Source organism: Arvicola amphibius, chromosome 12 (genome assembly GCF_903992535.2).
Source record: "Arvicola amphibius chromosome 12, mArvAmp1.2, whole genome shotgun sequence".
Lineage (NCBI taxonomy): Eukaryota > Metazoa > Chordata > Mammalia > Rodentia > Cricetidae > Arvicola > Arvicola amphibius.
This window is the reverse complement of record NC_052058.2, coordinates 106,876,078-106,889,488: the sequence shown is the minus strand read 5'-3', so window position 1 is coordinate 106,889,488 and position 13,411 is coordinate 106,876,078.

Genomic DNA, 13,411 nt, shown 5'->3' with positions numbered 1-13,411 from the left:
TAATTACATACTCTTTGTCCTATTGGTTCAGTCTTCTTATTAACTTCTCTTGCATCTTAAATTGAACTATATCTATTATTTCATATTCTACCATGAGGTTCATAGTTTGTTACCTCTTCCTTCTTGGGCAGCTACATGGCATCTGCCTGAGTCCATCCACTTCTTTGGATTTCCCACCTTGTTATATTCTGCTCTGTCATAGGCCAAAACAGCTTCTTTATTAACCAATGGGAATAAAACATATTCACAGAATACAGAGGAGAATCCCTTATCAGTATAGTTTAGAGTTAGAGTTAGAGTTAGGAAACAATCATATTAAGCAAATTAAGACAATTGCAGAAAGATGGATATACAATTTCTTTCATTTGTGCTTCATAGATCTTTTAATAAATTTTTAAAAATAATAGCATTTTTACAAATAATATTTTACAAATAATAATATTGTAATTCTATATATATACAAAATGCACATATATACACATACACATGTGTTATGAAAATAGAAGAAAATTGTCTAGGTAGACAAAAGGGGAGGAAAGGAGCAGCAATTATATGAAAAATAATAGCATGTGTGAAAGCTTGTGTTCAATCTCTTATACTACATGAAAGAAATAAAAAAACAAAAGAGAAAAAAATGGTACAGGAGGGTAAAGAAGAGGAGAGAATTTCTTGTGGTACAGTATTTCATGCCTTAGATTGTAAAGAAAAGAAAATCTGAAAATCTACTATGGGTTACTTGTACATAATGTCAGTAAGTGAAACAAGTAAAATGATATTTATATTAAAATTCATAAAGAATATCCCCCTCCTCATCCTCCCCCTGCCTCATCCTCCCGTCTTTGGGGCCACAAAATCCCACAGCTCACCCTGTTTGGGCTCTGGGGACCTGGAATTGAGTGCACCCAGGCCGGTGGGAGGTCCCCTCCTTCATTTGACTGCCCGGGGCAAGGTAGGCCTTTGTCTGAGAGCTGCTTGGCCTGCAAGGGGACCTGACAGTCTGCCAGAGGATCCATCATTCTTTGGGGTGAGGGAGGAGTGAGTGCCCGAACCGCGGCAGCTGCCCTGACAGGGACCACTGACATTCCACAACTCCCCCTGCCACCAGCACACTTCCTGCTCTTCCTGCAGGGGTTATTCTCCCTGGATACTGCCTCACTCTTCCTGTCCCTTCCCAGCTTGCACCCAGAAACCTCCCCCACTCCCCCTGCCTCATCCTCCCGTCTTTGGGGCCACAAAATCCCACAGCTCAGCCTGTTTGGGCTCTGGGGACCTGGAATTGAGTGCACCCAGGCCCGTGGGAGGTCCCCTCCTTCATTTGACTGCCCGGGGCAAGGTAGGCCTTTGTCTGAGAGCTGCTTGGGCTGCAAGGGGACCTGACAGTCTGCCAGAGGATCCATCATTCTTTGGGACACTGCAGTCCTGATGACGACTTCTGGAGATGCACTTTCATACCTCGCTGACCTCTCAACACAGTAGCACCAGTGATATTTTCTTAGTTGTTCTCAGGTGTCCTGCTCCAGTTCTAAGGCCATCCACCCAAAGGGGTCAGACTCTGGCCTCCAGGAAGGTCTGAGGATTCCTGTGGAGGGGTGCGGGCTCCTTCAGATTGTGCTGCCAGGTTCGCTGTGTGGTATTCCATCCCGCCCTGCCCCCACCTTGGCCCTTTTGTCTGGGCTGAGACCCTGGGCTGCCTGGAATCCCTGATCCTGTGCACTGACATTCCATCTGAACTGGTGAGTGAATGCGGACCCTGGGGCAACCTGCCCTGGAAGAGAGCATAGACCCTCTACCCCCACTTCCCTCTGCAGGCTTGTGTCTGTTTCTCCCGTCCCTGTGTCTCCAAATCTTTCCCTAGTGTTCTCAGGTGTCCTGCTCCTGTTCTAAGGCCATCCACCCAAAGGGGTCAGACTCTGGCCTCCAGGCAGGTCTGAGGATTCCTGCGGAGGGGTGCGGGCTCCTTCAGATTATGCTGCCAGGTTCGATGTGTGGTATTCCATCCCACCCTGCCCCCACCTTGGCCCTTTTGTCTGGGCTGAGACACTGGGCTGCCTGGAATCCCTGATCCTGTGCACTGACATTCCATCTGAACTGGTGAGTGAATGCGGACCCTGGGGCAACCTGCCCTGGAAGAGAGCACAGACCCCCTACCCCACTTCCCTCTGTAGGCTTGTGTCTGTTTCTCCCGTCCCTGTGTCTCCAAAGCTTTCCCTAGTGTTCTCAGGTGTCCTGCTCCTGTTCTAAGGCCATCCACCCAAAGGGGTCAGACTCTGGCCTCCAGGCAGGTCTGAGGATTCCTGCGGAGGGGTGCGGGCTCCTTCAGATTATGCTGCCAGGTTCGATGTGTGGTATTCCATCCCACCCTACCCCCACCTTGGCCCTTTTGTCTGGGCTGCGACCCTGGGCTGCCTGGAATCCCTGATCCTGTGCACTGACATTCCATCTGAACTGGTGAGTGAATGCGGACCCTGGGGCAACCTGCCCTGGAAGAGAGCACAGACCCCCTACCCCACTTCCCTCTGTAGGCTTGTGTCTGTTTCTCCTGTCCCTGTGTCTCCCAAGCTTTCCCTAGTGTTCTCAGGTGTCCTGCTCCAGTTCTAAGGCCATCCACCCAAAGGGGTCAGACTCTGGCCTCCAGGCAGGTCTGAGGATTCCTGCGGAGGGGTGCGGGCTCCTTCAGATTGTGCTGCCAGGTTCGCTGTGTGGTATTCCACCAGTTCAGTTGGAACTGAACTGGTGTCCTGCTCCTGTTCTAAGGCCATCCACCAAGAGGAATCAGACTCTGGCCTCCAGGCAGGTCTGGGGATTCCTGCAAGGGAGTGCGGGCTTCTTCAGATTGTGACACAAGGAATAGGTCCCCCTCTGACACTGCGGAGATCCAACCAGTTTCAGTCACAGCAAAGATTGGTCTAGGACACCAAACATCTCAGGGCTCCTTTTGAAGGAAGAGATGGGCAGGCGCCAATGCAGGATCTCCTCCAACAACATGAAAGGCAACATGACATCACCACAATCCAGACATCCCGAAACAACAAGAATTGAACACCCTACTCCAGAAGAAATAGAAGAAATCAACCTTAAACAGAACTTTATGAAAATAATAGAGGACCTTAAACAGGAGGTAAAAACTGCCATAAAGAAATGGAGATGACAAACAAAAAGGTAGAAAAAATAAATAAATCTCTCAAAGATACCCAAGAAAAACAAGAAAAAGCAATCAAACAGGTAAGGGAAACAGTACAAGACCTGATAAATGAAATGGAGGTATTGAAGAAAACACAATCTGAGGGACGACTGGAAATGGAAACTCTGAGTAAACGAACAGAAACTTCAGAGACAAGTATTTCCAACCGAATACAAGAGATGGAAGAAAGAATCTCGGACTCTGAAGATACTATAGAGGAAATAAACTCACAGATTAAAGAACTAAACAAATCTAACAAATTCTTAACACAAAACATTCAGGAAATCTGGGACACCATGAAAACACCAAACCTAAGAATAATTGGGGTAGAAGAAGGAGAAGAATTACAACTCAAAGGCCCAGAAAACATATTCAACAAAATTATAGAAGAAAACTTCCCCAACCTAAAGAAGGATGTTCCTATGAAGGTACAAGAAGCCTACAGAACACCAAATAGACTGGATCAAAAGAAAGCATCCCCATGCCATATAATAATCAAAACACAAAACATACAGAATAAAGAACAGGGGCTGGAGAGATGGCTCAGTGGTTAAGAGCACTGACTGCTCTTCCAGAGGTCATGAGTTCAATTCCCAGCAACCACCTGATGGCTTACAACCATCTGTAATGAGATCTGGTGCCCTCTTCTGGTGTGTGGGTATACATGGAAGTAGAATGTTATATACATAATAAATAAAAAAATAAGAGTCATAAGGAACAGATATTAAGAGCTGCAAAGTAAAAAGGTCAAATAACATATAAAGGGAAACCTATCAGAATTACACCTGATTTCTCAATGGAAACCATGAAAGCCAGAAGAGCTTGGATAGATGTGCTACAGACACTAAGGGAACATGGATGCAAGCCTAGACTACTATACCCAGCAAAGCTTGCATTCACCATTCATGGAGAAAACAAGATATTCCAGGACAAAAACAGATTTAAACAATACGCAGCCACAAATCCAGCCTTGCAGAAAGTAATAGAAGGAAAATCACAAACCAAGGAGTCCAACAACGCCCACAATAACTCAGGCATCTAGCGACCCTTCACCAGCACAACTAGAAGAAGGGAAACACACAAACTCTACTACTAAAAATGACTGAAGTTAACAACCACTGGTCATTAATATCACTTAATATCAATGGACTCAATTCACCTATAAAAAGGCGCAGGCTAAGAGACTGGATACGAAAACAGAATCCAACATTTTGCTGTTTACAAGAAACACACCTCAACCACAAAGACAGACATCTACTCAGGGTAAAGGGTTGGGAAAAGGTTTATCAAGCAAATGGCCCTAAGAAACAAGCAGGTGTGGCCATACTAATTTCTAACAAAGTTGACTTCAAACTAAAATAAATCAGACAAGATGGAAAGGGACACTTTATACTCATTACAGGAAAAATCCATCAGAATGAAGTCTCAATCCTGAATATCTATGCACCTAATATAAAAGCTCCCACTTATGTAAAAGAAACACTTCTAGAACTCAAGGCAGCCATCAAACCACACACACTAATAGTTTGAGACTTCAACACTCCTCTCTCACCAATGGACAGGTCAATCAGACAGAAACCTAACAGAGAATTGAAAGACTTAATGGAGGTAATGAACCAAATGGACTTAACAGACATCTATAGAACATTCCACCGAAATAGGAAAGAATATATCTTCTTCTCTGCGGCTCATGGAACCTTTTCGAAAATTGACCATATACTTGGTAACAAAGCAAACCTCCACAGTTACAAAAAAATATTAGTAACCACCTGTGTCTTATCGGATCACCATGGATTAAAATTAGAATTCAACAACAATGCTATCCCCAGAAAGCCCACAAACTCATGGAAACTGAACAGTCAACTACTGACCCACAACTGGGTCAAGGAAGAAATAAAGAAAGAAATTAAAGTCTTTCTTGAATTTAATTAAAACAAAGACAAAACATACTCAAACCTATGGGACACAATGAAAGCAGTGCTAAGAGGAAATTTCATAGCACTAAGTGCCCACTTAAAGAAAACGGAGAAAGCACTCATTGGTGACTTAACAACACACCTGAAAGCTCTGGAAAAAAAAGAAGCAGACTCACCTAGGAGAAGTAGAAGACTGGAAATAATCAAACTGAGGGCAGAAATCAACAAAATAGAAACACAGAAAACAATCCAAAGAATCAATGAAACAAGAAGCTGGTTCTTGGAGAAAATCAATAAGATTGACAAACCCTTAGCCAAACTAATCAAACAGCAGAGGGAGAACACTCAAATTAATAAGATCAGAAATGAAAAGGGGGACATAACCACAGACACAGAGGAAATTCAGAGAATCATTAGATCTTACTACAAAAGCCTGTATGCCACAAAATTGGAAAATGTAAAAGAAATGGACAGTTTTTTAGATAAATACCATATACCAAAGTTAAACCAGGAGCAGGTAAATGCTCTAAATCGTCCTGTTAGTCGCGAAGAATTAGAAACTGTTATCAGAAACCTCCCTACAAAAAAGAGCCCAGGACCTGATTTTTGATAAAGGAGCCAAAAGTACACAATGGAAGAAAGAGGGCATCTTCAACAAATGGTGCTGGCATAACTGGATGTCAACCTGTAGAAGAATGAAAGTAGATCCATATCTATCACCATGCACAAAACTCAAGTCCAAATGGATTAAAGACCTTAATATTAATCTGAACACATTGAGCTTGATAGAGGAGAAAGTGGGAAGTACTCTACAACAAATGGGCACAGGGAACCGTTTCCTGCGCATAACCCCAGCTGCACAGACATTAAGGGCAACATTGAATAAATGGGACCTCCTGAATTTGAACAGCTTCTGTAAAGCAATGGACATTGTCACTAAGACACAAAGGCAGCCTACTGACTGGGAAAAGATCTTCACCAACCCTGCAACTGACAAAGGTCTGATCTCTAAAATATATAAGGAACTCAAGAGACTAGATGGTAAAATGCCAATTAACCCAATTAAAAAATGGGGCGCTGAACTGAACAGAGAATTCTCAACAGAAGAAGTTCGAATGGCCAAAAGACACTTAAGGTCATGCTCAACCTCCCTAGCTATCAGGGAAATGCAAATCAAAACAACTTTGAGATATCATCTTACACCTGTCAGATTGGCTAAAATCCAAAACACCAATAATAACCTTTGCTGGAGAGGTTGTGGGGTAAGGGGTACACTCATCCATTGCTGGTAGGAATGCACACTTGTGCAACCACTTTGGAAAGCAGTGTGGCGGTTTCTCAGGAAATTTGGGATCAACCTACCCCAGGACCCAGCAATTCCACTATTGGGAATCTACCCAAGAGATGCCCAATCATACAACAAAAGCATATGCTCATCTATGTTCATAGCAGCATTATTTGTAATAGCCAGATCCTGGAAACAACCTAGATGCCCTTCAGTGGAAGAATAGATGAAGAAACTGTGGAATATATACATGCTAGAACACTATTCAGCGGTAAAAATCAATGACATCTTGAATTTTGCAGGCTAGTGGATGAAAATAGAAAACACTATTCTGAGTGAGGTAACCCAGACCCAAAAAGATGAACATGGGATGTACTCACTCATAATCGGTTTCTAGCCATAATTAAAGGACATCGAGCCTATAAATTTGGGATCCTTGAGAAGAGAATAAGAAGGTGAACTCCCAAAAAAAGATATAGTAATCCTCCTGGATATTGGAAGTAGACACGATTGCGGGCAAAATTGGGAACTTGAGGGTTGGGCGAGACTGGGCCAAGGGAAGATGGGGAGAGAAAAGTATGAAGGGGAGAATGGGGGGAGCTCGGAGGAATGGGGTGCTTGGGATATAGGAAGGGTGGATATGGTAGCAGGGAAGCATATATCTTAATTTAAGGAGCTACCTGAGGGTTGTCAAGAGACTTGACCCTAGAGAGGTTCCTAGGTTTCCAGGGAGATGCCCCCAGTTAGTTCCTTGGGCAGCTGAGGAGAGGGAGCCTGAAAACGGCAGTTCCTATAACCATACTGATGAATTTCTTGCATATCACCATAGAACCTCCACCTGGCGATAGATGAAGAAAATGACAGAGCCCCACATTGGAGCACCGGACTGAGCTCCCAAGGTCCTGATGAGGAGCAGAAGGAGAGAGAACATGAGAAAGAAAGTCAGGACTGTGAGGGAACCTCCAGCTGGCGACAGATGTGGAAGGTGACTGAGCCCCACATTGGAGCACTGGACTGAGCTCCCAAGGTCCTGATGAGGAGCAGAAGGAGCGAGAACATGAGGGAGAAAGTCAGGAACGTGCGGGGTGCGTTCACTCATGGAGACGGTGGGACAGAACTAAAGGGAGATCACCAACTCCAGTTGGAATGGGACTGATGGAGCATGCGACCAAACCTGTCTCTCTGAATGTGGCCAACAGCGGGGGCTGACTTAGAAGCAAAGGACAATGGCGCTGGGCTCTGATTCTTCTGCATGGTCGGGCTCTGTGGGAGCCTTCTCAGCTTGGTCCATCATTTTCCTGGACCTGGGGGGAGTTGGGAGGACCTTGGACTTAGCATAGAGTGGGGAACCCTGATGGCTCCTTGGCCTTGAGAGGGAGGGAAGGGAGGTATGGGTGGAGGCAAGGGGAGGGAAGGGGGAGAAGGAGGGGAGGGAAGGGGGAGGAGGAGGGGAGGGAAGGGGGAGGAGGAGCGGAGGGAGGGGGGAGGAGGAGGGAAGGAGATGGAAATTTTTAATTATAAAAAAAAATAAACCTAAAAAAGCTGCAGAGAAACCCTGTCTCGAAAAACCAAAAAAAAAAAAAAAATAAAAATAAAATAAACCATGAGAAAAAAAATAATAGCATTTTTACAAATAATAATATTTTACAAATAATAATATTGTAATTCTATATATATACACAAAATGCACATATATACACATACACATGTGTTATGAAAATAGAAGAAAATTGTCTAGGTAGACAAAAGGGGAGGAAAGGAGCAGCAATTATATTAGAAATAATAGCATTTGTGAAAGCTTGTGTTCAATCTCTTATACTACATGAAAGAAATAAAAAACAAAAGAGAAAAAATGGCACAGGAGGGTAAAGAAGAGGAGAGAATTTCTTGTGGTACAGTATTTCATGCCGTAGATTGTAAAGAAAAGAAAATCTGAAAATCTGCTATGGGTTACTTGTACATAATGTCAGTAAGTGAAACAAGTAAAATGATATTTATATTAAAATTCATAAAGATGTTATTGAGCTAATTTTAACATTAATACTCCACTTTTTCCTTCCGAAGCTCTATGATGCAGAACTTCAGAATTAAACTATTTGGTGGTAGGGCCTTTATCAAGCTAAATTAAAATGAAACCATCTTGTGAACTCTAAACTACTTGATTGTTCTTCCAAGACAGGAATTTAGATATGCTGGTGAAAACTCAGTGATGAGGCCAGCAGCACACTTAGAGGAAAGCAGGTATGGATGAACTCCAGATAAGGCAGGAAATACAGAGATGTCACTTGAGTCCCATCCAAATAGCTGACCCAAGGTGACATGATAGACATGAAGCAAGGTAGTAACTGCTATGGAAATGCATAAATAGGTATGTTTTGAGCAAAAGCCTATAACATATAGAATCAGTTTTGAGAACGATCTGTTAGAAAATGCTGACTATCCTGATATGGGCGAGTGGACCACCAGTCACGGTTGGGTTCCTAATGCTTCAGAGTGGCAAAACTGTTTAGAAAGTTCACTTGGTTCTTAGAAAACAATGCATCTACATGATGTCCTAGCACAGTTGCTGAACTATTCACTTTCAGAGTGGAACACTTGCGGTGGTTTCTATTGGTTATGGTAAGATAGTTCAAGAAAGATGAGTTGAGGAATCATTGCTTGTTTCTAGGCAGACTTTAACAGCACTATTACCTCTCACCTAGGACATTAAAACACAGATCTGTACTGACACAGTGATTGTTAGTCTTAGAAGAATGTGACATGTATAGAAAGCAACTAAGTAAAAAAATAAGTATGAAGCTAAGCCAGAGAGCAGGACTGAGTCCTAGTACTGACCACGGAGAACAACTAGGAGAGGCCCTCAAAAGCCCCAAACAAAGTGCTACCAAAAGAGAAGAATGCCAATCTTCCCTCAGTGGTCGCAGTATTAAATATGTGGCTATAAATACCATAGTGCCTCTCCTAATTATATACACAGTCACTGAAATTTTAACAGTTTAGGGATTTGGTCATTATGCGTTGTATACTGACATGAAATTATCATATCCCTTCCTCCTACTTCCCTCCCACTCCCTCACTTGCCCTCCCCCCACCCCCTCCAGTCCTAAGACAGGGCAGGGTACCCTGCCCTGTAGGAAGTCCAAAGCCCTCCCTACTCTATCCAGGCTTAGGGAGGTATGCATCTAAATAGACTAGGATCCCAAAAAGCCAGCACATGCAGTAGAGACAAATCCCAGTGCCATTGTCATTGGCTTCTGAGTCTGCCGCAGGGTCAGCCACATTCAGATGGACCAGTTTGATTCCACGCTTGTTCAGTCCCAGTCCAGCTGGATTTGGTGAGCTCGCATTAGAACAGGCACACTGTCACAGTGGGTGGACCAAGACCTCGCTGTCCTCATTTTCTTGCTTATATTCTTCCTCCTTCTGCTTTTCAACTGGACCTTGGGAGCTCAGTCAAGTGCTCTGATGTGGGTCTCCATCTCTATCTCCATCTGTCACCAGACGAAGATTCAATGGTGATATTCAAGTCAGTCTATGGGACAAGGCTAGTTCAGGCACCCTCTCCTCCACTGCCCAGGGTCCTAGCTAGTGACATCCCCTTAGACAACTGGGAACCCCTCTAGAGTCAAGCCTCTGTCAACCCGAAAATGGCTCCCTTAATTAAGATATCTTCTTCCCTGTTCCCATATCTGTCCTTCCTCCATCTCAATCATCCCATTCCCCCAATCTCTCCCCGGCCCTCCCCTTCTCCATTCTCTCTCCCCCTCTCACCTCCCCCTCCACCTTCATGCTCCCAACTTTTGCCTGATGATTTTGACTGCTTCCAATTTCCAGGAGGATCTAAATTCTAAATAACCCAATTAAAAAATGGGGTACTGAACTGAGCAGAGAATTCTCAACAGAAGAATTTCAAATGGCCAAAAGATACTTAAGGACATGTTCAACTTCCTTAGCTGTCAGGGAAATGCAAATCAAAACAACTTTGAGATACCATCTTACACCTGTCAGAATAGCTAAAATCAAAAACACCAATGATAAGCTATGCTGGAGAGGATGTGGAGTAAGGGGAACACTCATCCATTGCTGGTGGGAATGCAAACTTGTACAACTACTTTGGAAATCAGTGTGGCAGTTTCTCAGAAAACTGGGAATCAACTTACCTCAGGGTCCAGCAATACCACTCTTGGGAATATACCCAAGAGATGCCCAATCATATTACAAAAGGATTCATTCAGCTATGTTCACAGTGGCATTATTTGTGATAGCTAGAACTTGGAAACAACCAATTGAGATGCCCCTCAATTGAAGAATGGATAAAGAAAGTGTGGCACATATACACATTAGAGTACTACTCAGTGATAATAAACAACGACATCTTGAATTTTGCATGCAAATGGATAAAAATAGAAAACACAACCCTGAGTAAGATAACCCAGACCCAAAAAATATGAATATCGTATGTCTTCACTCATTAGTGGATTCTAGCCATAAACAAAGGGCATTGAGCCTATAGTTCGCAATCCTAGAGAAGCTAAGTAAAAAGGTGAACTCAAATGTCATGAAAAATACATGTGAAATACATGTGACATGACTGGATAAGAAAATCTGGTGTATGTGTTTGTGTATGTGTGTGTGTGTGTGTAGTGTATAGCATTTTAGAAACTGTGATCTATACACACACACACATACACACACACACACGCATACACACACATATCAAATTTAAACTGTAAACTCCATGGTGCTTGTCTATACCAACAAACCCAATTTAACTTTAAAACTGTATGATAATAAGTATAATATTTAGACAGAAAAATTATAGTAAAATTTTATTTTACTAAACAAACCTGAATCCAAATTGCAGTAACCCTTAAATGTGTGTTCTTGCAGATATCAATAAATATATAAAAGGATCATAGAGAATAATATAGCTGATTAATATGCAGGGTGGGATTGGAAGTGAAGTGGGTATATATGGAGAGATAGGATCATAAACTTCTGGGAAGGAGTCAGTTTTGCTTATCCATAAAACACTCGCTAAATGCTAGTGGGCATAGGCATATATGAAAGTTGTAAGGCAAACAGTATGTAAAATATAAGTCTATATTTTAAAACTCCTCTTTTTGCTAAATCGTTCAAAAATCTGACTTTGGACATTTGTAGAAGTAAGAAAATTTTGTGAATGAATTTGTGTCTGTCTATTAATTACCCAAAGGAGATGAGCTATCTATGTGTTTTGCTGTGTCTACACATGAATATTTCCCTTTTTATCATTTTCATGTGCAGCTGTGTGTGTGTGTGTGTGTGTGTGTGTGTGTTGTGCTTCTTCTCTATGTGTATGCATGTTTGCATGCTAGGAAGAATGTGCTTATGGAGGCCTGATCTCTGTTCTACCTTACTCATTGAGGTGGTGTTTCTAGTCAAACCTGAATTTCACAGACAAGGCTAGTCTGATTATTAGCTTGCTCTTGGATTCTGTCTCTGCTTTCCACGGCTGAAATTGCATGACTCGCTGCCTCATTCACCTGGCATTCACACGGCTTCTGGAAATCTGAAGTCTGATCGTTATGCTTTCATAAGAAGAAATTGGCCACTGATCCATCTCTCCAGTGCTCCATACTTACATATTTGCATATGCTAATTTATTTTTTAAAGCTCTCTTTCTTGTCTCCCATAATGTTATTTATTTATTTTGTGGGAAAAGATATATACCAATGATTTACCATTATAGTCATTTGTGGGTATATGGTTCATTGACTTTAATTATATCCTCATGGTTAGGCAACACTTACCCATATCCATTTGGGGTTTTTTTCGAAAATTAAAAGTTTGAACTCATTATGCAACACTCTGCTTTCCCTCACATTAGTGTTTGCTAACCACATCTTACATTCTTCTCTGTGCAGTTCTTTGCCTCTGTGCACTTCTTAACCTCTGTGCACTTCTTAGTCTCTATCATTTGTCATACCTCAAAAAAAATCTACTAGATAAATCACTGAAGTGGAAGCGTGCATTATTTGTCCTTTGTTCTTTGGCTTCTTTCAGCTGGCATAGTGGTACTGTTAAAGCCTGCTCTTGAGAGACAGGCAGTCTGCTGAAACCTAGGATGAGCCATATCTACAGAGTTTGCCTGAAAAGAAGCATTACTTCTTTATTTAGTCATTTATGGAAATCACTGGATAAATTGATATTTACTTCATAGCCTCCTACATGCAGCTGTGTTATTTGATTGCTTTACTGAATCCAGTTTTCAAATTTATGTATTCCTTTGCCATAGACACATAAATTGTTTTGGAGCATTTTCTGCATTTCTAGATACAAAAATACCTCAAAGTTATAGTGTGCATTATCTTGGGCTCTTTTTTTGAATAAATATGCTAAACATCAAGATTTTGCTGATTGGGTAACCACATGAAAAGTTTAACTTTGAAAATATTAGAGCTCCATTAAACTCGGCAATAAGGGGAATATAATCATATAAACATATTTTCTTGATGGTTGGTAGTGGTTAATACCTTTAATTCTAGTATTCTGGAGGGAGGCAGAAGCAGGTGGATTTCTGTGAGGCCAGTCTGGTCTACAGAACTAGTGCTAGGACCACCATGGCTACCAAAGAAGCCCTGTCACATAAAAATATTTTTCATTTATTTAAATTTGTATTATTAAGTACATAATTTATAGGGTGTACACTTTAGCAGAATACCATATACAGTCTAGGCAGTCATATACTTGAATATGACACTCATATATTTGCATCATGTGTAAGTTGGTCAAACACTAATAGAAAGTTGGTGAAAGTCTGTATTAGAGATCTCACAGGGAGGCTTAACAAGAGAGAAGAAAATTTTAGCAACACTACATGAAGCAATTCTGAATGACAAGTACTGGGTTTCAGTAGTCAGATTTTTCCACTACATTTATTTGTGTGAGCTGTAGTGATGTACTGTGTCCACAAAGTGGAGGGGAAGATGAAATAAAACAGTGGAGATGGGAAAGAAGAAAGAGTTTTTTAAATGAAGCAACATGTAA